We start from the raw sequence: 24,486 nt of genomic DNA, 5'->3' as shown, positions 1-24,486 counted from the left end.
AACAATAAAATTATGTTTCAAAAAATAAGCTGATCAGAAGAAGCCAGTCACAATAATGACATATTACTGTATAATTCTGTTTACTTGAAAGTCAAGAAAAGGTGAAATTAACTGTAGTGATGGCCGATCAATTATATAGCCTGGGACTCAGTATGGAGTGGAATTTTACTAAAGAAAGACAAGAGATCTTTTAGGGGGTCAAGGAAACACTTTATACTTTGTTTGTGGTTGCTGTGGATAAGTGTGAATTCATGAGAATATTCAAAAGTAGATATATCTATAGCATTAGGTCATAATTTACTAAAGTGTTTAAAAAGTAGGCAAAAGATAGAACTTTTAAAAATCAAGTAAGTTAATAAAAATAGAAAATAATTTATGTAGGAATCCACGTCTATACTGATTAGTAAGTGAATATTAAATAAATGGGAAATGCAATTCTTTCTCATGATAGAATGCTAACTGATCAGTACAAATTGAATCAGGAAATTTAGTGTAGATGCCCTTTCCATGTAATCTAATAGAAATGTGCACCCCAGAGCACTCAAACCTCCCACAGTACACAGTGATGTCTGAAATTGAATTCATGGGAAAAATGTACAAGTCCCTATTTACAAGTAATAAGACTTCTTTGTGTGTGTTTGCCAATCCTGGGGCTTGATCTGAGGGCTTAGGCACTGACCCTGAGCTCATTTTGCTCAAGACTAGTTCTCTACCAATGGAGCCATAGAACCACTTCCGGCTACTCTTGAATAATTTTTGGAGATAAGTGTCATGGATTTTCATTCCCAGGCTGTCTTGAAAACAGCAATCTTCAGATCTCAGCCTTCTCAGTAGCTGGCGTTATAGGTATGAGCCATCATTGCCAGCCTTCTCATTAATAACTATTAGAGGAAAAACATCAGTACCCACTGAATTAATGAATCCAAATATTTCAGAATGTAATCAGTAATAATTTTTCAGTGGGTAACCTACAACAACTTCTTTTGAGTTTTTATTAGCATATACATTGACATTTTCATGCAGACATAAAATGTACTCGAATCAAAATTATCCATTTTTTCTCACACTCCCTTCTTAAAGCAATTTTAGTAAGTTTTATTTGGTTTTAATTTTCTGTGCATGTTGTGGTTCTTGAAATCAGGGCCTGGGTACTATGCCTATGCTTCTTTTGCTCAAGGCTAGCTTGCAACCAAGTAAGCCACAGTTCCATTTCCTTTTTTACTGGTAGTGTACTGGAGGTAAGACTCTCATGGACATTTCCTGCTCAAATTGGCCTTGAAATAGGATCCTCAAATCTCAGCCTCCTAGTTAACAAGAATTACAGTTGTCAGACACTGTTTTCTAGCTTCATTATTTTTTGTCAGTCCTGAGGCTGGAGCTATGGGCCTGGGCATTGTCCTTGAGCTCTTCAGCTCAAGGACAGTGCTCTAACAGTTGAGCCACTGTGCCACTTAAAGTTTTCTGGTGGTTAATTGGAGAGAAAAATCTTATTGACTTTCCTGCCTTGGCTGGTTTTGAACCATGATCATCAAATGTCAGCCTGCTAAGTAGCTAAATTTACAGGGTTGGGCCACCAACCCTGTCTCATTGTTCATTTTTTTTTGGAGGGGTCCGGTCGTGGGTCCTGAACTCTGGGCCTGTGCTCTGTCCCTCAGCTCTTCAGCTCAAGGCTAGCTCTCTACCACTTGAGCCACAGTGCCATTTCTGGCTTTTTTCCATTTTGCTTATTTGCTGCTGAGGAATCGAACCCAAGGCCTCATGCATGCAAGGCAAGCGCTCTATCACTGAGCCACCTTCCCGGCCCCTAATTGATCATTTTTGTATGTGCATATAAAGTACTTTGACTACATTTAGCCTGTCTACTTGGCCTTCTCCTCTCATTGCTACCCCCTAATATCGGTATAACATCTCTCTTAATCAAATGATCAAAGTAAACCAAGCAAAGGGAGACATAAAAAGTATATACTACTTCTAAGGTTGTACTGACATGAGCACACTATCACTTTAAGTTAAAAATAGATAAACAGCAAATAAGGCAAAACATCTAGGAGATTCAAATTTAGGGAAATTGAGCAAAGTAAGTCCTCATTTTCATGTTTCAAGTCAAAGTAAATGGAAAGCAGAAAATGCTGTAGGCAGTTCTAGGCAACTGTGAGACTTAATAGTCAGATGCAATATATGATAATGTCGTTTGAGTAAAATGTGGACAGTAGTAATGAATTGCTTTTTAAAAATCCCTGAGTTCAGTGGTTGTGCTGTGATGATGTTGAGAATGTCCGTGTTCATAGGATGTATGTTATATCTTCAAGGGTATTGACACTGTGATGGCTTTGTCTAAAACTTCATTGGGTAAACCTAGCTACTCAGATGGTGAGATCTGAGGATAATGGATCAATTGTCTCTAATTAATGACCAAACATCTAGAAGAGGAGCTGTGACTCATGTGGTAAAGCACTAAATTTGAGGGGGGACAAAAGGAAACAGAGACAGATCTCAAACCATGAGTTCAATTTTAAAAAATGTTTGGGGAAGAAGGCAAAAGGATGTCAAAACCAAGAGTGAAATATATCATGAGATTTTGGAGATTACCATCTAGGATCCCTTTAACCAAGAATACCTCTATTAGATGACTTTTTCTTGTGATTTTTGTTGTAGGCAAAAATGTATTAAATTACATAATAAAAATATGGCTCTCTGAACTCAAACCAAACAAGAAAAGCCTACCTTGTGCATGCCTATAATGCAGGGAGACCCTCTTATCCAAATAACTGCCAGAAAACTGGAAGTGGCTCTGTGGCTCAAGTGGCAGAGCATTAGTGTTGAGCTGATGTGCTCATAGACAGTTCCAAGACCCAGAGTTCAAATCCCATGACATGATGGAAAAAAAAAGAAAATATGTCTAAAAGGACATTTAAGGGGCTGGGAAGGTGGCTCAGTGGTAGAGCACTTGCCTTGCAAGCCTGAGGCCCTGGGTTCGATTCCTCAGTACCACATAAGCAAAAAGAAAAAAGCCGGAAGTGGTGCTGTGGCTCAAGTGGTAGAGCGCTAGCCTTGAGCTGAATAGCTGAGAGACAGTGCCCAGGCCCAGAGTCCCAGGCCCCATGAACGGACCCAAAATAAGAAAAAAAAAAAAAAAGGACATTTAAATTATTTTGTAGAAGGTTTTGATTTATGGAGAGTATTTGTTTGTTTGTTTGTTTGTTTAATTTTCAAGCCATTACTTAATGACCATTATTTTACTATTGGACTACCGTACTATTTTAATGTTTTTTTCAGTCATGGGGCCTGAACTCTGGGCATGGGACTTATCCCTGAGCTCTTTAGCTCAAGGCTAATGCTCTACCACTTGAGCCACAGTTCCACTTCTGGCCTTCTCTGCTTATGTGGTGCTGAGCATTCAAACACAGGGCCTCATGCCTGCAAGCCAAGAACTTTACCACTAAACTACATTCTCAGCCCACTATTTTAATTTTTATAGGCTGGAGGGTTGCTTTATTTTGTTTTGTATTTTCACATAATTGTTTTTGAAATCTGGGTCTCAACTTGCTTGCTTAGCTGGCACTCTACCACCTTAAACACAGCTCAAGCCCTGCGGTGCTTTGTAGAAGATGAACTTGTACACATATCTGCCTGGGCTGGCTTTGAACCACCATTCTCCAGTTCTCAGCCTTCTAAGTCACTAGGATTATAGGCCTTAGTCAGCAGTGCCTAATTGACTTTTGTTTTCAAAACTGTGGCATGTAAGCTAGGCATGGGTAGCTCACATCTATAATCCTAGCTGCTTCATGAGGCTGAGATGTGAAGCAAGCCCCAAGCAGGAAACTTTCTGACACTCATCTCCAACAAAATACTCAGAAAAGACAGGAAGTGGAGCTGTGTTTCAAGTAATAGAGTGCTAGCCTTGAGTTGAACAAGCTCAGGGACAGCATCCAACCTCTGATTTCAGACTCCAGGCCCATCACATGGCAGGAGAAATGAAGAAGTATGTCTGAGATCCTACATGATGTGATACACCTAGGGGCCTTTTACTATGCACTACCATGCTATTTAGAATTTCCAGCCACCACTATTGTGAGTGAAATAGACCTCTTATTCCTTATGAAGTATACAGTTTCAAGGTTTTTGTTAAATCATGAGAAAATGGACTGAGATGCTATACTTTTTCATCTTTTCCATAGAACTGAGGGCCTTTCACTTACTAGGTCGATATTTTACCACTTGAGCCCTGCAGGGCTCCAACCCTTTTATCTTTTACCGTTTGCTTTTCATATAGGGTCTTGTGCTAACTTCACTCAAGCTAACCTCAGAACCCAATCCTCCTATACCTCTGCCTTTCAGTAGCTGGGAATAAAGGCCTGTGACACCACAATTTGCCACATAGAAGGCCCTATTCTTTTGGGAAAGATGATACAGACCACCGAGATGCATGTGTGTGTATGCTCGGAAATTGGTCATGATGATATATTTAGTACTGCGGGTGAATCTTCCTGGATGATCTGTATTCTTAATTCCTTTCAATCAAAAAATTGCTTCTCTGGGTGCTAGTGAGTCACAGCTGTAATCCTAGCTCTTCAGAATGCTGGGATTTGAGGATCATATTTTGAAGCCAGGTGAACCAGCAAAAGTCCATGACACCCTTATGTTCATTTAAACACCAAAAAACCACAAGTGGAGCTGTGGCTTAAGTAATAGAGTACTATCCTGGTGGGAAAAATATAGGAATAGCAATTAATTCTCTGATCAAGTTTCAGGAACAGCACCCACACAAAATCTCCAGATATCACTTGTGCTATTACAATGAGCTCTTGTGCTACTGCAAGACACAATTATACTTAATGGATTATCTCTACAGGACTGTTGGACTAAGAAATTCTAGTATTACTTCATAAGATATGTTCTTTCTGGATCACCTTTTTGCTCCATTGTTCCTTTGAGAATGATATTTTGATTTTGAAATAGAGGAAGAAAAATTCAGTGATGAATTTGGACTCTGGATCCCTCCCTCATCCATTATTGACAAATTCTCTCTTTTTATTTTTGGCAGTCCTGGGGCATGAACTAAGGGACTGGGCACTGTCTCTGAACTTCTTTTTTTGCTCAGGGATAGCGCCCTCCCACTTGAGCCACACCAACATTTCTGGGATTTTCTCTTTATGTGGTACTGAGTAATTGAACCCTTCATGCTTCGTTCATGCTAGGCAAACAGAACATGACAAAAGCATCATTCAGAATGCTGGTGGCTCAAACCTGTGATCGCAGCTACATAGGAATCTGAGATCTGAGGATCTCGATTCAAAGGGATCTAAAGCAGCAAAAAAAAAAAAAAAAAAAAAACCCGAAATGGTGGTATGGCACAATACCCCAAGTTGAAGCCCAAGTATTAGCGCGCGCGCGCGCACACACACACACACACACACACACACACACACACACACACACACACACACACACACACACACACACACACATTGAAAAATGAAAACATTTGTTGAATACAACCTGGTATATTATTTGCTGTGTATAAAACATTAACATGTATTAAACTTTTCCTTGTGCTTGAAGAAATTTATTAAAATTCTATAACACTACATAAATATAGCTAACTACACCACAACACAAATGTGTTGACCACATTTTTAGATGTCATATTGCAATTGTTACTGCAAACAGAGGAACTTTCCTTTTAATTTAATCTAATTATTGGCAGAAACTGGATCTCATATCTTGGTATTTCTCACAATAACTTTGTTGAAATTAAACATAAAGTTCTTAATTAATCAAAAGGGAAAATTACACTATATCTTCAGGTACATTCCTTTCTGCCATTTTTCCTACAAATGAAATTAATTGATTGTAGCACTTAAAAAATCTTCTATGCCAAAGTAGTACAAGATTCTGATTAGGGATGCAGAGTGCAAACAGCAATTGCCACTGCATGCTGTGCTTTATTGTTAGTGGGTATTTAAAGACAAGCAAGCATGATATTTGCCAAGATTTGGTCAGAAGACATTCACACAAAAAATTTCAACAGACACATTTTTACTTGACATATGAGACAATGTCTTGGTATATTATTATCTAAACTATGTTAGAGCAAGCTCAAACCACTTCTCCAATCTCAGGCGAATGCTTGACCAGCTGTTCATCCATGCTTAAGCAAGCAGAAGAGCTACTTCCTCAGCTCCCAGGAGTCTGTGACATGTGTTTTGAGACAGGGAGAGAGAACATTTTCCCTCTCTAGCCCTTTATGCCACGAGCTTTCCTAATACCAAACACAGTCCTGAGGCTGGAGCCTGCATCACTCTGCCCCACAACATAGACCCTGAGTCTTCACAGTGGTGTATGATTTTTTTGGATGAATAAGTTTTGCATCAATGTTCATCAAAGAAATGCGTCTGTTGTTCTATTTCTTTGATGGATCCCTGCCTGGTGTTGGGATAAGGGTTATGATGGCTTCATAGAATGTGTTCGGTGAACTTTCTCTTTTAATTTCATTGAAGAGTTGGAGGAGTATTGGTATGAGCTCTGCTTTGAAGGCCTTATAGAATTCTGCTGTAAAACCATCTGATCCTGGGCTTTTCTTAGATGGGAGGTCTCTTATTGCTGTTTCTATTTCAATGCTGGAAATGGGCCTGTTAAGATGGTTTAACTCATCTTGATTTAGTTTTGGCATGACAATATTTCCTGGAAAAAGTTCCATTTATGCCAAGTTCTCAAAATTATTAACATAAGGTTTTGAGAATTATTTCTTATAATGTCCTGAATCTTGGTTGTTTCTGTGATGATGATTCCATTCTCATCTCTGAGCTTATTTATTTGGGTGTGTTCTTTTTCTGATAAGATTTGCTAAGGGTCTGTCAATTTTGTTGATTTTTTTTGAAGAACGAATTCTTTGTTTTGTTGATTCTTTCTATAGTTTTTTTTCTGGATTCTAATTCATTTAATTCTGATTTAATTTTAATTATTTCTTTCCGTCTACTGGATTGGGGTTTACCTTGCTGCTCTTTTTCAAGGAGGTTCAGATGTCTCATTAAATTGTTGGTTTCAGATCTCTCCAGTTTGTTTATGTAGGAACTCAGAGCTATAAACTTGCCCCTGAGTACTGCCTTTGCTGTGTTCCAGGGGAGCTGGTAATTTGTGTGTTCATTTCTGTTGAATAGCATGAACATCTGAATTTCCTTTCTAATCTATTCCATGACCCACTCGTGATTCAGCATTGTGGTGTTCAGCCTCCATGTGTTACCAGACTTTCTTTGGTGGCTTTTGGTGTGGAATTCTAATTTTATTCCCTTGTGGTCTGAGAGAATGCAGGGTATAAGTTCAATGTTTCTGAATTTGGACAAGTTTGCTTTGTGACCTAAAATGGGGTCTAATTTAGAATATGTTCCATGTGCTGTGGAGAAAAACGTGTATTCTGATGTTGCTGGGAAATATTCAGTAGATGTCTATTAAATCTAGTTGATCTATGCAGCTGTTTAGATCTGGAGTTTCTCTGTTGAGTTTTTGCTGACTTGATCTATCTGGTGGGGAAAGTGGTATGTTAAAATCCCCAACAATTAATGTCTTTGGATCTATGTGGGATTTGAGGGCAAATAGTGTTTCCTGGATAAATTTGGGTGCTCCATTGTTTGGCAAATAGATATTTAGAATTGTAATATCTTCCTGCAGGAGAGATCCATTAATTAGTATGTAGCGACCCTCTTTATCTCTTCTCACGAATTTTAATTTGAAGTCTATTTTATTTGATATTAGGATTGCAACTCCTGCTAGTTTATGGGGACCGTTTGCTTGGTAGATTTTGTTTCTGCCTTTATCATTGAAAATCTGTTTAATTTTATGGGCAAGATGTGACTCCTGAAGGCAGCAGATAGAAGGAGCTTGCTTTTTAAGCCAACTAGACACTCTATATCGATTAATTGGAGAGTTAAGACGGTTAATGTTGAGAGATAAGACTGAGAACTATTTGGGTATTCCTGCCATTTAATCCACCTTCTTGGTGGCTGCAGCTACTGTGTTCTTCCTATGGTTCTTGGATTCTCAGTTTGGGTGTAGTTTCCTGGCATTTATTGTGGTCTTGTTGGTTTTCTATGTGTAGGACATCTTTAAGAATCTTTTGTAGGGCTGGTTTAATGGAGATATATTGTTTCGATTTTTCTATTCTATGGAAAGTTTTTATTTGTCCTTCAGTTATGAAGGAGAGTTTAGCTGGGTACAGTATTCTTGGTTGATAGTTGTTTGTTTTTAGGGCATGGCATACATCATTCCAGGCTCTCCTTGCATTGATTGTCTCTGCTGAGAAATCTGAGTTGAATCTAATTGGTTTCACCTTATACACGATTGATCTTTTCTCCTTGACAGCTTTAACATCTTTTTCTTGGTCTGAATTGATCCTGTGTGGATTATAATGTGACGGTGGGATGTCTTATTCTGGTATGGTCTATTTGAAGTTCTAAAAGCTTCTTGTATCTGAATAGGTCTAACTTTTTTCATGTTTGGAAAGTTCTCTGCTAGGATCCTGTAAAAAAAATTTCCTAGACCATTAACTTCTGTTTCTAGGTGCTCCTCTACACCCATTATCTGTAGATTAGGCCTTCTGATGGTTTCTACCAAGTGTTGAATAGATCTATCATAATTCTTGGACTTGTCTTGGATGGTTGTATGTTCTTGCTCTATAATATCTAGGCTGTCTTCAATCTTCGAGATTCTATCCTCTGCATGTTCTAACCTGCTGTCAAGACTTTCTACTTTGTTTTTTTTTTATTTCTTTTTCTTCTAATTGGTCAGCTTTGATGGCTTCAAATTCTTTGTTGAAGCTTTGTTTTAGATCTTGTATGAACTTCTTTACTTCCTTAATTTGGTGTTCAATGTTCATCTCAAATCACTTAATTGATTGGTTATGGTTTCCTTGGACTCCCATTCCTTCTGTCCGGGTCCATTCAGAATTCCATTTGTGGTCTCCCTGACTTCCATCAGCTCTTTGTTAATGGATTCCATGAATGTCCTTAGTGATATTTGTGTATTCTCATCCTGCTCTGTCAACTCCTGTATTACTCTTTGATTAGCTTCCTCCCATTTGTGCTATTCCTGTTGTTCTCTTTGAGTGTTCTCAGCCTGCTCTCGTCATTTCTGACTTTCTCTTTGAGTGTTCTCAAGTTGCTCAGGCAATTCCTGTATCAGCTTTTGAGTAGCTTCCTCACGCTCATGATATTCCTGTATTAACCTTTAGTTTGCCTCCTCTTTCTCCCTATCATACTCATAAAGAGTCATTTTTAGATTTTCAGTTTTTTCCTGTATTAACTTTAGTTTGCCTCCTCTCTCTCCCTATCATGCTCATACAGAGTGTTTTTGAAATTTTCAATCTTTTCATTTACCATGTTTGCCAGCAGTGTTTGTAGAGGTATTTGGGAACTCTCCGCTGGATAATTCATTATCTGTTCTGTCCCCTGATTATCATGAATGGGAGTTGAGATTCCTTGACTTGCCATTTTTCTTGTGTTTTTCCGGCTTACTCTGCCTTTTTGGGATGAAAATAACACCAGTTTTGTGCTAGAACACTATCTTAAGGCAAATACCAACCAAAGTCTGTAGTTGCACAGTCAAAAGTCTGCAGATACAATCTAGTTCAACATATATATCTATTCAATATCAAACAACTATATTTTAATGGGCTACGAACCACAAAGACGAATTTGGCAAACTAGAAATTATTAGATTTAGGGAAAGATGTGGGTAAAAATAGGAATAGAGGGATGTGGGAATGCACAGGGAGAGTTAATGTAACTAAGTCTTAATCTCAAAGCGGGAAATAGGTTGGATAGGATGATAGTAGAGAGAGAGAGAAAAGAAGAACGAGAAAGAGAAGAAAGAAAGAAAAAAATAGAAAAGCAAAAATTAAAAAATAAAAAGTGCAATGCTTAAAAATTATGCAAAATGAAAACAAAATATTCAGAGAAGAACGTAGATATAATGAAAGAAAGGCCTATAAAGCAGACATCAAAAACTTAAAAATACTTAAAATATTGTATAGGTATAAAGAGGTAGTACTGCTATTAAAGAAATTAAGTTAAAGAGGTTTTGAATTGAGTAATAAATTTCTGGATTAAGTGTGTACACAACGGGGGATAAGGACTAATAATCGACTAGGAGTACAATTGAGGGTGTGCAGAACAGCAATTATGTCACACAAAGAAGAACCAAAGAGAAGAAAATGTGCAAAGAATGAGAAAGGAAGAAAAAAATCAAAAGTTCAGTAGAGCTAAAAAAAAAAATATATTTTTTTTGGGGGGTCCGGTCGTGGGGCCTGAATACTGTCCCTCAGCTCTTCAGCTCAAGGCTAATGGTCTACCACTTTAGCCACAGCGCCACTTCTGGCTCTTTCCTTTTTGTTTATCTGGTGCTGAGGAATTGAACCCAGGGCCTCGGGCATGAAAGGTAAGCGCTCTACCACTGAGCCACCTTCCTAGTCCCCCAAAATAAAAATTTTTAAAAAAGAAAAAAAAAAGAAAGAAAAATGCACACACACACACATATACCCTAAAATAAAAATTATAAGAGGAAGAAAAAAAGTTACTAGGAGACATTGTCCAAAAGGTAAAAATTTTTAAAAATGTTTTAGAAAAAAATTTTTTATAAAAGTTACAAAAAAAATGTTCTTTGATTTTTTTGGGAGGGGTGGGAAGATCATGTATGTCCCTTGTGTCTGTAACCAGCCTCTTGTTGGAATCTCTGGTCTGCTTGTGGTTGATTTTCCTGTGGGTTGGCTGGTTTCTTAAGTCAGTTTCTTTGAGCAAGCAGAAAAAAATTTCTGCTTTACCCAAGATTTTGTGATCCTCTTCCCAGGTTAGTTCAATGGGAGGGAGATCTGCTTTGAGTAACAAAAGAGGGAGATGGCTGTTTCCTCAAGTTTGGAGATGCTCTGATGAGGCTAGATTCTGGGTAGAGTTTAGGCCTTTCAGCAAAGAGTAGCTTTTCCCTGGTGGGCTAGCTTGTGAGAAACTCACAGAGCCTAGCCTGGAGCCATTCTCAGAGTTTATGTTTACTGAATTTCAATTGATTGTCAAGGCTATTAAAGGGAGGGGCAGCCTCTGGCTCTGTTTACACAGTGAGGAAAGCCACTCCTGGGGCTGAAGGTCCTGAGCTGGGTGACTTTTCCCTGGGTGGAGCTGAGTCTGGCAGGTCAGGTTTGTTTCTGTGACCTGCTAAATGACTCTGGTTTTCTCCCAAGGCCTGAGTTAGAGCTAGCAGCTCAGCCGGGTGTTTGTCAGCATCAAAGATGGAGATCTCTGGTAGTGGGGGGGAAGAGGTGGCCTTCCCTCCTCTGCTCCCTGAGAAGGAGTGAGGATGTCAGGCTTCTACTCACGCCAAGTCTTGGTTCCTGGGTCGTCTCTGGTCTGCGACCTGCAGGATGAAGATGTCTGCTCCTTGTTGAGTAGAATCCGCCCGCATGCAATGTCTGGCTCCTTCGTCCTGAACTCTGTGTGTTGCAGGAATGGCGGCTACAGCTGTTGCTGCTGCAGCCGCGGTAGCGGCTGCTGGCAAGTGCTCAGATCTTTCTGCTTGCCTGGATTTTCCCTCTCTGGCCTAACTCTCTGTATGTGATGGCACACTTGGAGTGATTCTCTGGCTTAAGACTGTTCACTGGAACACTAAATCTGCTTTCTATGTGAGAGCTTGTTTTGCCTCCAGCTTCTCCTCCACCATCTTCCCGGAACTCCTTGGCTATAAATTCTTTTTAAAAATGAAGGACATTCTGCCAAGAAGATAGTCCCTTTTAAGAGAATGTGAAATTCAGTGGAAGTTAATATTTGTGAGGATTAAATGTTGATATATGACTGTTTTCTAATATATAATTAGCTCTCTCTCTGTGTGTGTGTGTGTGTGTGTGTGTGTGTGTGTGTGTGTGTGTGTGTGTGTGTGTGTGTGTGTGTGTGTGTGTGTGTGTTTTCTGAACCTGAGGGTGAATTCAGAGCCTGACTGCTGTCCTGGAGCCTTTGTACTTGAAGCACAGCTCCATTTCCTATTTGTGGTGTTTAACTTGAGATTAGTGTCTCAGGGATTTTCCTGCTTGTCCTGACTTGGATCTTCACATCTCAGTCTCCTGAGTAATTAGGATCACAAGCTTGAGCCACAGATGGCTGGCCAATATAATCCTCTGGTTCTCAGAATGGCACTTCTTTTTCTGATGTAAAAAATGGCAGTGGCCACTTCATTGGCCTGCCTAGGCTAGGAGCATCTTCAGGGATTGTGGATGGGGCCTTAGAATACTATGTAAGTAATACCTTCCCCAGCAACTAATCTCCATCCTCATCACTATCTAAATAAACCTTATATTTGCTTTCAAACTTAAATTTCTATTAGACATATTATCTTATTATTTCACAAAATATTGGGCTCCATTATATTTTCATATTTTCATACTACATATTTTAATATTATTCACATTCATTACCCGCTTTTGCCTGTCTCTTCTCATTGTTTTGTTTCCCCCTGTTTTTACATTTTCCCTCTCCCTCCCTTACTCTTACCCTCCCTTTATTTTTCTCTCCCTCCCTCTCTTCCTCTCTCATTCTCTGCCTGCCTCTCTGCTAGTATTTGCTTTTCACTTTCTGCCTGCATTCCACCTTTTAAGCAAAGCTTCAAGTTCTGGATTTCTGCTGGTTAATTGAAATTAAAATTTTTAGCGAGGCATCGGTAGCCCTCCCCTGGAATACTAGATACTCAATTTGCTGAGATCTGAGGATTTGGCTACAAAGCCAGCACAGGAAGACAAGTCCATGAGACGCTTATTTCCAATTAATCACCAGAAAACGAGAAATGGCATTGTGGCTCAAGTGGTAGAGTGCTTGCCTTGAGCTGAAGAGTTGATGGGTAGTGCCCAGGCCCAGAGTTCAAGCCCCATATCCGACCAAAAGATAAATAAATAAAACATTTCCATGGATTTTTCTGTCAAACCATGATCATAAATTAAATGTATTCATGTAGATAATATAGGAATTTACTTTTCTTGGGTTATTAAAAACTTTTTAAATTATTTTTGACAAATTATAATGAACCCTGCTTTATGAATCTCATCTTATTCTGAAATATTACAAAAAAAAAGTAGAGTTCTTCTACAGGGAATTCCTAATAGGAATTCCTGTTCTATATAAGAAGTATATATCAACCATTTCTTTCTCCTGTACTCACCTTATCTTACTTCTTTCCTTTATTATTCTTATTTGTCTATTATCTTCAAGTAATTGTACAAAGGAGGTGCCATGTAACAAAGCAGTTTATGAATACAGTTCATATTGATCCATCCCACCCCTACAATATTCACACCCCCCTCTGACACACAAGTTCCCTTATTTTTCTTAGTTTTGTAGTATATGCAATGAATTCCTTTTAAGAAAATTAATTTAGTTTATAGTGATTATAAAGAGGTTTTGTAGAGGGATTTCAATTGCATGAGTCAGATGAGTACATTGCCTTTCATACAGTATCTTCTGTATCATCACTCTTTCCCAATAAGCTTGACTACATTCTGCCCATCCTCCCTTCATTTGTCTATCCTTTCCATACCCTGCTCTTTGATGTACCAATTCCTGGTATTAATATACTGAGGCTTTGACCTAGTCTTTCTAAAGGTTATAGTATTTGGGCCACATTGGCAGCAGCGATGTTGGAGCAGGCAGTCTCCTAAAATGAAGCCCACAATCACCTGCAAAGAAAGCTGCATGGAGAAATGCAGCCAGTATGGGGCACACCTGAAGTACTGGACCCTCTTCTTCAGGTACATATCCCAGAGCAAGCCCTCTGAGGCCCAAGAGCTCATGTTCTCAGTAGCATACTGCTGTTCTTCCCTCATGGCCAGCAAAACAGCACAGAAGCACTGATTATGGTGGTGTTTTAGTCCCCGAAGAAGGCATAAGTCGATGTAGTGTCTGGCTAGGATGTTAATTTAGATGGACTCCAGAGCCCTGAAGTGTTCCAGTTGGGTTTCCTGGAAACAAGGCCACCCCTGGCTCCATCCATTTTGGGCACTGACCCTGTGGAAAGAGAGAACTACTGGGAATCTTGATATTACTTCTTAAACTCCATAGACAGCGGTGGGATGTGCCAACATGCTGGTGGAGGACTCCACGGCCCACAGCTTCCAAGGCAAGTGGACATGCTCGTGGCCCAGGCAGTGCTGCAGTTTCTCTATTGGAAAAACAAAAGCAGGTTGTGGTCTTCATCATGTGTGCAAAGAAGCACCATCCATCAAGCACGGCTGCCCTCTGTCCAATCCCTGCTCCACTTCATCTGGTTTTTGCTGCTGACCATGGATGACGGCAAGCTGACCACATTCATGGTGCTGTGCAAGCAGTGCCAGCCTCCCTGGGCAGGCACCTGATACATGACAAGTACCTTGACAGGACAGAACAGTATAAGACAGTTCTCCCTCAGGGTTCAACCCAAGCTTTCATCTTCCTATGGAGGCACTCACCCACCTTTTGGCCTCCCTTAGTTAGTCTATCATCTAAAATTTTCTTTCTTACTTATGCTCTATGTATTAAAACTTCTTTAAAGACATGCTAATTTGTTCATGGCTTTCATACTCACTGCTCTATTTCCTGAGATGCTTACAATTTGTCATTCTGCTTTGAGAAAAGTCCTTCCAAACGGATTTTATAAAACCTTTCAATATTTATACAAAAAAAAGGACTAAGTAAACGAAGAATCAAGTACTTAATGGTTAGAAGACTCAATGTCCTGAAACAATTCTTAATTGCTCAGTACATGGATATAATTCCAGACAAAATTCAGCCAGGTATTTTTTAAAAGAACCTTTTAAGAGGGCAACTACTATTTCTTCACTTTTTAAGGAAGTATTATTGTAGAATCAAAATGATCTCTTCAAAGTTTTAGGAAAATCAATAATAAATTCATCTGTGCCTAGAGTTTTCTTGATTGGAATGCATTTAAATGTAAATTAACAAAATATTTGTCAATTCCATTTGTTTTTCTCTTTCTTCCTTAAGTAGGGTTGATAGGTTTCACCTTTGAATAAATAATCTGAAGTTGTTTTTTACTGCAGTTTTTAATTTTACAACTGTAGAATTTCTGATAAAGTACTCATTTGTTCTTGTTATTGGCAACTGGTTTCTTCTCTGCTTTGTTATTATGTATTTTGATCAATTTTTAAAATATATATCCATTTATCGATCTATTCAGACACAGCTTTTATTTTCATTGATTTTCTCAGCTGTGTTCAAAAGTAGGGTTTTTAAACAACTTAACAATCTTAAATATCCATAGAGGAGCATTGAAGAGAATAGAGGAGTAAAAGAATATCAGTTCAAGCTGTAAATGCTAGCTACTCAGTAAGCAAAGAGCTGAGGATTTTGTTTCAAAGCTAGCCAGCAGAAGAAAATCTGTGAGACTCTTATCTCCAATTAAGCACCCCAAAATGTTGGAAATGTAGTTTATGGCTTAAGTAGCAAAACACTAGGCTAGAATTATAGATGTGAATTCCCAGTGTCGTGGTAAGTTGTGATTTTTGAGGAGTGTAAATGTGTACAATTTTTAAGCCCTGAATGTAGCACACTGCATGTAGTATAAAGTTACACATGATCTGATCTATTTCTGTACAGTAATCACTGAGATGTAAAATTCTGTCTTCCTGAACATTTTCTAGTTTTCTTCTTTGAACCGTACATTTAGGTGTCAGGGGTTTTCCTATAGTCATTTTTCATTTAAGAAAAAACATTTCAGGTTTATTTAAAATCTGAGATTGGGACTTGTACTTGGTGTTTGATGCTGTTGCTCTTTAGCTAGTACTCTACCAACTAAGCTATGCCTTTAACCCATAATTTCAGTTATTTAAAATGCCAGAAAAGATAATAGTGATAATAATGCTACTAAGTCCTTTGCCCATCTAGGTACCCACATTTGGTTTGTTTGGGTTTCTGGTTTATCAGTATATTTACATGTCATAACTTTTGTTTTTGTTTTTGTGCTGTTTCTGGAGCTTGAAATCAGTACCTTGCCCTCTCCTTGAAACTAGACATTGTTATCACACACTGGTAATTCTAGCTACTCAGAGAGCTGATATCTGAGAATTCAGGTTTTAATCCAGCCCAGGAAGGAAAGACAATGAGTTTCTTATCTCTAAATAATCCCCCAAATAAATTTGGAAAGGAATCTGTGGTTCAAGGGTAAAACACTGCCATTGAGGGAAAACGCATATGTGAGAATGTAAGAACCTTAGTTTAAACCCCAATATCAGCACTAAAAGTCGTTGTTTTCCTTGAGCTTTATATTAAATTGCTCAGAAAATAATCAGCATTGTAGTAATATGTAGCATTAGTATTACAACCATCAATTATATTTATTGATATTATTCCTTTATTTTCCTAAATTTTACTGACACATTAATATCCATTAATGGAAAGACAGGATTACTGTTTCACAAATACTTATGGCAGTTGAGTACCTGGATGAGAGGTGCATATAGGGAGTTTGGATTGAGCATAGATATTTGCAAGCTCTTCACATAAGTAAATGATAGTTGAAGAAGTTGTGAGCATGTATAAAATATGCTAAAGAAACTAGCAAGGAAAGATAAGGCATGATTCTGGAAAGCAAACAATTTTGGAACAATAGAAAACAAGGAAAATATGTAGCATGTGGTAAGAACTTTGTAACCCACCTACACAGTGGGCACATTTGATTCCTTATTTCTAGTACAAGGCATTTCAGTTAACTTTATTTTACAAAGTTAAACATGATTAACATATAATTTTAACCGAACTCTCTTTGAGTTAAGCAATTAGTCTAGCCTGGTGCCAATAGCTCATGCCCACAATTCTAGCTATTCAGAGGGCTGAGATCTCCAGATCCTAGTTCAAAGCCAGGCTTGACATGAAAGTCAGTGAGAATCTTCTCTTCAAATAACCACGAGAAAATTAAAAGCGGCGCTGTGGCTCAATATGCCAGCACTAGCCTTGAGTAATAAATTTCAGAGATAGAACCCAGACCTTGAGTTCAAACTCTCTGAAATTATTATTAAAATACTGGTTCTCAGTAATTCTTTAACTTGTCTAGAAGAATTTTTTAAAGTTTGGGATTTTTTATTTCATGTTGTCAGCATTGTTTTTTGTATGATATGCAGAGAAAAAAAAGTATTTATAGTCAAAATTGGTTTGGTTTCCTTTGTATTACAGATTGCTTTTACACCCAGAGATCAGCGAGAAAGCAGATGACCAAATCCTGGCTCTTCGCAATGAAGATGGATTTGTGTTACTTTTATTAAAGAAACAAATTCATGAATTGGGCCTTTATACATGACACCTTAATAGTAACCATAAAATAACATTTATTATTATTATTAGTAGTAGTAGTAGTAGTAGTAGTAGTAGTAGTAGTAGTAGTAGTAGTAGTAGTTTTTGTCAGTTGTGGGGCTTGAACTGTGGGCCTGGGCACTGTCCCTCTTCAGCTTAAGACTAGTGCTCTACCACTTGAGCAACAGTGACACTTCCCATTTTCTGAACCTTTAGTTGGAGAAAAGAGTCTCACAGACCCTCAGTTCTCAGCCTCCTTGTAGCTAAAGTTATAGGTGTGAGCCACTACCACCCGGCAGTAAAATTATTTCGAAAAAGAAAAAAAAAACATGATAGTACCTTTAAAATAAGACAATCTGGCAAATATATCTGTAACATTGGTTGTATCAAGTGGCCATAGGCAGCAATCAGTTTTAGATCTCACTATGTCCTGTCCAATGCCAGATATTATTTCATTAATTTATTTTACTTTTCTCTAAGTTCATTATGAATGTCCAACAGCACAGTGTTCTAGTGAATATAAAGAAATCTTGAACATATTTATTCCAACAAACAGCAATTTGCACTTTTATTTTAACTTTTATTTTATTTATTTTATTTAACTTTTATTTTATCCTAGGGCTTGAAATCAGGGCAGGAACAATCTCTCTGACCTTCTTTTGCTCAAAGCTAACATTCTACCAATTGAGCCACAGCACCACTTCCAGGTTTTCTGCTTATGTCATACTGAGGAATCAAATAAAATACTTCATGCATGCTAGGCAAGCATTCTAAACCTAACCACATTCCCAATCGTTTGGTCTTTTGTTGTTGTTGTATTAAAATAGGGTTTTTCTATGTGTCCTTCTGTTGGCCTAAAACAGGATGGTCTCAAGCTAACTTCTAAATCAGCCTCTCAAGTTCAGAGATTACAAACATGGATCACAATATTCAGCTCAAGATTCTTCATGAAAGAATAGTCTTTTCAGAAACAGAGTTATTCTGTCTTCCTTGGACTGGATGAATTTTTGCATTTGGCACTGCTAATCACATTTCTTCTCCTGGTATGTTTCTCCTTCTAGATCAACAGAAATATTTCAGGCTCCCAACTTGAAACTGAGGTGTGTCACCCAGCAACATCACAATCTTGTGAATAGCAGTAACTAGATTCATGAGTAGGACAGCAAGCTGTAGCTCAGCTATCTGATGTCCTTGGGCTCCAACAATGCAATCATTTTTGTGCACAGTCTGAAAAGTGTCATAGGCAATTTTGATTTATTCCATCCTCTTCTCAGCTACTTGCCATTCTGAGCTTTGATTGTTTTAAATTCTGTTAACCATTAATTACTATTTCTTGCCATTTTCAAAAGTAACATATGTCTTACTTTAAAATTCATTCAAATGTCAAAAATGTTAACATAGTTGCTGTCCACAGTGGCTCATGTTTTACCTCCTAGCTACTGTAGAGGCCAAAAACGGAGGATCCTGGTTTAAAGCAGCCTATGAGGAATAATCTGAGATATTTCTCCAACTATATATTCCTCAAAAAAATAGTTTTTGTCTTTCTGTGACTAGCATGTCTTCAAGCTTCATCAACGTAACATGTATCAAAACTTCTCTTTGTAAGGTCGAATAAAATTCAATTGTATGTAAAAAAAAAAAAAAAAAAGAAAGAAACCAAAATCCAAGGTGGGTGCCAGTGGCTCACTTCTGTAATCTTAGCTACTCAGGAGACTGAGATCTAAGGATCACGATTCAAAGCTAGCCTGGGCAAGAAAGTCTGTGGGACTCTTATCTCCAATAAACCACTAGAAAACTGGAAGTGGCACTGTGGCTCAAGCGGTAGAGTGCTCACCTTGAGCTGAAGAGCTTAGGAATAGGGCCCAAGCTGAGTTCAATCCCTATGACCCACCAAAAAAACAATAACAAAAAACAAATAAACCAAAATCCAGAAGTGGAGATGTGGCTGAAGTCGTAGAGTGTCAGCTTTGAGCAAAAAGACTAAGCAAGAGTAATAAGTATACTTCAGACTCCATTATTTATGGAACACACACACACAAATACACACACACACACACACACACACACACACACACACACACACAGACACACACACACACACAAACTACATTCTCTTAGACTTCCATTCTTGAGCAGTATTCCACACCATTAACTTAATGCATATTTTCTCCAAATCATTATGGTAGGGATTAAACTAATTTTGTAATATTATATTGCAATTTTTGTACATTTTGTTTTACAGTTTTTTTGTACTTATGTAAGAAAACAGCATTTTGTGAACACTAAATAGAAATCAATGTGTCAGTAAGTAGGTGGGTGACAGGTAGACTGACAGATGCAGATAATACCACTTGAAATTTTTCTTCTCTAAATTTATATATATACATACACACACACAAACATTTATGTATTTAAATTTTCTGCCAAGATTTTATTTCCCTTAAAATGATCCATTTGTCCCATTATATAAATTTAACATATTGTATGTTTCACAGTAGATTAATATTTATCCATTTTTTTTCCTTTGGAGAAGTCCTACAGTGTAGACCAGGCTTACCTCAAATCCTTATTCTCCTGTGTCAGTTTCCTTAGTATTGGCTGGAATTACCTTGTAGTAGCATAGTACCATATCCATCTATTTTATTTATATTTTGTACACTTGAAAATTAGTGTGAATAGCTTTAAGCCATACTATCATCATGAATTTGAATGAATTTCTTTCAGAAAAATGTTATAAGTAGAGTTACTGAGTCAAGTCAAGTATGGTTGTCATACCTGTAATCCCAGTACTCAGGAGATTGTAAGTTTAAGAACACCCTGAGCTACACAGCACGTCCCTTTCAACAACAACACCAATGACAACAACTGGTGGGCTTGAAAGAGGATATGTATTGTTTAAGTGGAGTAATAGGAAGATACAAAATTGTGTGTGTGTGTCTATGTGTGTGTGTGAGTTTGTGCTGGCCCTAGGGCTTGAACTCAGGGCCTGGGCATTGTTCCTGAGGTTTATGCTCAAGTCTAGCACTCGAACACTTGAACCAAAGCTCCACCTCCAGCCTTTTTAGAGGTCACTGGAGATGAGTCTCATCCACTTTTTGTCCAGGCTGACTTAGAATCTAGATCCTCAGGTCTCAGCCTCTTTTGTAAGTAGGATTACAGGTGTGAGCCTATAGTAGTTGTATTACTGTTAAGTAATATGGTAAACATCATGCCAGTATATACTCCCCCCAGCAGTGTTTGAGTGTTGCACACAAACCTAAGACACAACCCGCTCCATGTTTGATGACATTATCTCACATAATCCTGTGAGATAAGTATTGTTATGCTCACTTTACCTATGAAGAATTTGAGGTCCAGAAGCTAGTTAACTTTGAATCTCCAGCTAGTATACAGTGCAGGCTGTATTCAAGCTCAATGAGGTTTGTTTATTTCAAAAAACATGCCATCAGCATGTGTTCTAGTCAACCTATGTTCTAGCAAGTACTGCTCTTTACAGGTACTGTTCTCTGCCTGATAGATTAGCTTTCTCCTGTATGTATGACTTATTCTTCACTCTTTAACAGTTTGCACCCCCGCTCATAAGGTAGGGAAAGTACAAGTGATGAGAAGAGCCATTTTTGAATGGGAAATTCATAATGGGGTTTGAACCTGGTATCACATATTAGTCTGATCTTCCATTTGAGTTATGCCTCCAGCACTATATTTTTGTATTTTTTTCCTTTTATATTGTTATTATAAAGGTGATTTACACAGAGTTTATTGTCATATAAGTTAGGTATGAGTATATTTCTTTTTGGAAATGTCACCCCTTCCCTTGCTATCTCAGTTTTTCTCTCTGGATTTTTTTTATTAACTTCCTTATTATTATTATTTTTTATTTTATAATATTTTGTTATTGTGGTGTAGAGAGTTTTGTTATATAAGTGTGGTAATGACTACATTTCTTTGGTCTTTGGTTTTCTAATAGTTACTCATGAGGCTTGAATCCAGGGCCTGGGCACTGTCCCTGAGCCCTTTGCTGAAGAGTGGCACTCATCTTGAGCCACAGCTCTACTTCCATGAGTGCATTTCTTTTTGGATAATGTCACCCTTTCCATTTGTCTCTTCCAGTTTTACTCTCCTTCCCCACCAACAAGATGCACAGTGCACTTTCAATAGGCTCAACTGAGTACTATTACTGCATATGTTCATCTTTTGTCCATCCATTTCTATGCCCCCTTTACCTTCCCAAAGAGAGAAAAGAAAAAATGACAAAAATGAAAGAAAATAAAGAAAAATATTATCTTGTTTCTGTTTTCTGGTCACTGGTTATTTTTTAGTTAGTGTGTGTGTGTCTCTGTGTGTGTGTGTGTGTGTGTGTGTGTGTGTGTGTGTGTGAGTGTGTGTGTGTGTGTGTGTGTGTGTGTGTGTGTGTGTGTGTGTGTGTGTGTGTAATGGGACTTGAATTCAAGGAGCTGACCTTTAGCTTTTTTACTCAAGGATGAAACTCTACTACTTGAACCAATCTTCCACTTCTGGATTTTGAACTGTTAATTGGAGATAAAATTTTCACAGATTTTCTTACCTGGGACAGCTTCAATCCACTTTCCTCATGTATCAGCCTTCTAAATAGCTAGAGTTACAGCTAGATATGAGCCACTCATGGTGGTTGGCCTACCTTCTTTTTATTAAGTAGTTGAAATGTAAAAGAAAGTTGCAACAGTAGAACAAAAGAAATCAATTTAACTTCGCAGCTTCATTAAATTTTAATAATTTGTCACATTTGATATGTATAGAACAACATTTTTTGTAAATGCCCCTGAAATTTGGTTTTCATCTTGGCTTTTTCCTCATCATGAACTTGATTTTATAACTTTTTAGATAACAAATAATGATAAGAATTTGTCCAGAAGGCATTAATGTTGGCTTTCATTAGGAAATGGTGCAAGTTACACTTGTTATGATAAATTTGTGTGCTGGAACCTGATGATATTTTCACATTCTTAGTCAGAAGGCATTATTGCATGTTTCACATCACCTAAATCTGACAAAACCCAGACTCAGGCCTTGTGACCACTTTCCTCTATGTCATTTTCTTAGAGAGCAATCCGAGTCTCCAGTGACCAGGACAGAGCTCTTCTGGACCCTCTAAGGACACAGCCAAGATCACCACTTAGGCGTGTCACCTATAGAGTGATTGGAAACTGGTGTCTGCTTCCTATTATAGAACAGCACAGGAACTGTTAGGTCCTTAACCTGTCCTCTATACTGAGGGTTCCTCCTTTAGCATAGAAACCTAAGATTTAAAGAGACATTAAAAACTCTCTTCCTTCTGCAGGTTGTGGACCTGTTTTCCTTCTGCTGCTGTCATCTTCTGTGGAAAGAAATGGTCTGATCTCTGGAAGCCATTTTGCTTATTCTAGGACCTTAGAGTAAGTCTGGGATTTATTCTTAGACAAAAAGATATGTAGTGATAAAAAATAACCAACTTAACATTTTTCTATACTATTTATTACTCAAATATGTTTTCAAATTCTACCAATAACTTTTTTGATTGTGAAAATATCGTACAGAGGGTTTACAATAACATGGGCCAGGTAATGAGTACATTTCTTTTCAAGCATTGTAGCCTTCTCCTTTGTTTCCCCTTCCAATTCTTTCCCATCTCCCCCCTCCCGCCCCCAGCCAAAGTTGTAAAGTTTGTATTTTGACATAACAACTTGTACATCTCATTGCTGCAATGAGTCCACCTGTATCCCTAATTAAACGATTTGTTTTTTTTTCCCTTCCCTTCCATAAATTATACCAACATCAAATACAGTGAAAGCACAGGTTATAGTGTGGGGATGGGATATACAAAGCAAGAAAGAAATCATCTTATAAATATGTTAGAAACAAACACAAGAAAGGAAGAACATTTGAATCCTTATCTTGGGTTCATTTCACCTAATATCAATTTATCTGATCTTTTCTGCTTGTCTCAGAACTATACTAGTTATTGCAAATAAGGGAAACCATGGGACCTATATTTCTTTAGGCCTGGCTTACTTCACCTAATATAATTTTTTCCAAGTCTTTCCATTTCCTAACAAATGGGACAATGTCATTCTTTTTTTTTTTTTTTTGGCGGTTGTAGGGCTTGATCTCTGGGACTGGGTGCTGTCCCTGTGTGTTTTATCTCAAGGAGAGAGCTCTACCACTTGAGCCACAGTGCCACTTCCGGTTTTCTAGTGGTTTATTGGAGATAATAGTCTCACAGACTTTCCTACCTGAGCTGGCTTTGAACCGTGATCCTCAAATCTCAGCCTTTCTGATGGAGTCAAAAATTCCATTGTGTACATATACCACATGATCCATTCATCTACTAAGGGGTATCTGGGCTGGTTCCATATCTTAGCTATGGTATATAATGCTGCAACATAGTTGTGCTGGTTGCTTAATATGTCTATCAATAATTCTTATTAGTAAGAGGCACTTAATTAACAGTCACATTCTCAACAGGGTCCCAAGAAAGGTAAGTATGCTGCTTGCCCATTCCCCAACCTCCCTCAGCCCAGGAGACAATCAGACGCAGTGGGGAGTCAAGTCAAATACGAACTTGTTTATTAACATGGAGTATGCCCTTTTTAAAGCAAAAGACTGCATGGGAGGGAAGGAAATAGAACCAACCAATCACTATAAAGGCCATTCCTTGTCATGCACCTAAGCTTCCATGAGTTGTTTACGCACTGAACATAAACAATTCTGGCTCCCCCCACTCAATTTCCTCTCAGGGCCAATTTTGCTGCCTGTGTTCCCCACAGTAACTTCCTCAGTCAAATGTGTGAGAGAAGCCACAACAAGTGTCCTGGGTACTCCAGTCTAACCTCTTGCCCAGGAAGGTGTGCCTCCCTGCTAGGCCACCAAATTGAACAAAGAATACTGCTTATATCTCAGATTACATGCCAAAGCTATACATACCAAAGAAAGATGAGGACAAGAGTTGAGTTTGACTTGGAAACAATGCAGATGACAAAGAGGATTTCTAAGTTAATAGAAACAAAAGGAAATTTCCCTTTATTCGTTTAGTACATTAAAAAGAGCTACTTTTCTCATTATCATTTAATTGTGGTTATATATACTTAGTACTAGCTTCTTGAAACTCTTTAAAAACTCTTTGACATGAACTCAGAAGTTCTATTGATATCAGCTTGACATTTTATGA

General features: G+C 38.1%; 1 pseudogene; it reads left to right on the top strand.

The window, feature by feature from the left end:
* Positions 1-11,488: 11,488 nt before the first annotated feature.
* LOC138815594 (Golgi to ER traffic protein 4 homolog pseudogene) lies at positions 11,489-14,374 on the top strand (annotated as a pseudogene).
* Positions 14,375-24,486: the final 10,112 nt, after the last annotated feature.

Source organism: Dipodomys merriami, unplaced genomic scaffold (genome assembly GCF_024711535.1).
Source record: "Dipodomys merriami isolate MVZ:Mamm:240054 unplaced genomic scaffold, mDipMer1.0.p SCAF_653, whole genome shotgun sequence".
In the NCBI taxonomy this organism is placed as follows: Eukaryota; Metazoa; Chordata; class Mammalia; order Rodentia; family Heteromyidae; genus Dipodomys; species Dipodomys merriami.
Note: the sequence above shows the minus strand (reverse complement) of the source record. Positions and strands in the feature narration are given on the sequence as shown.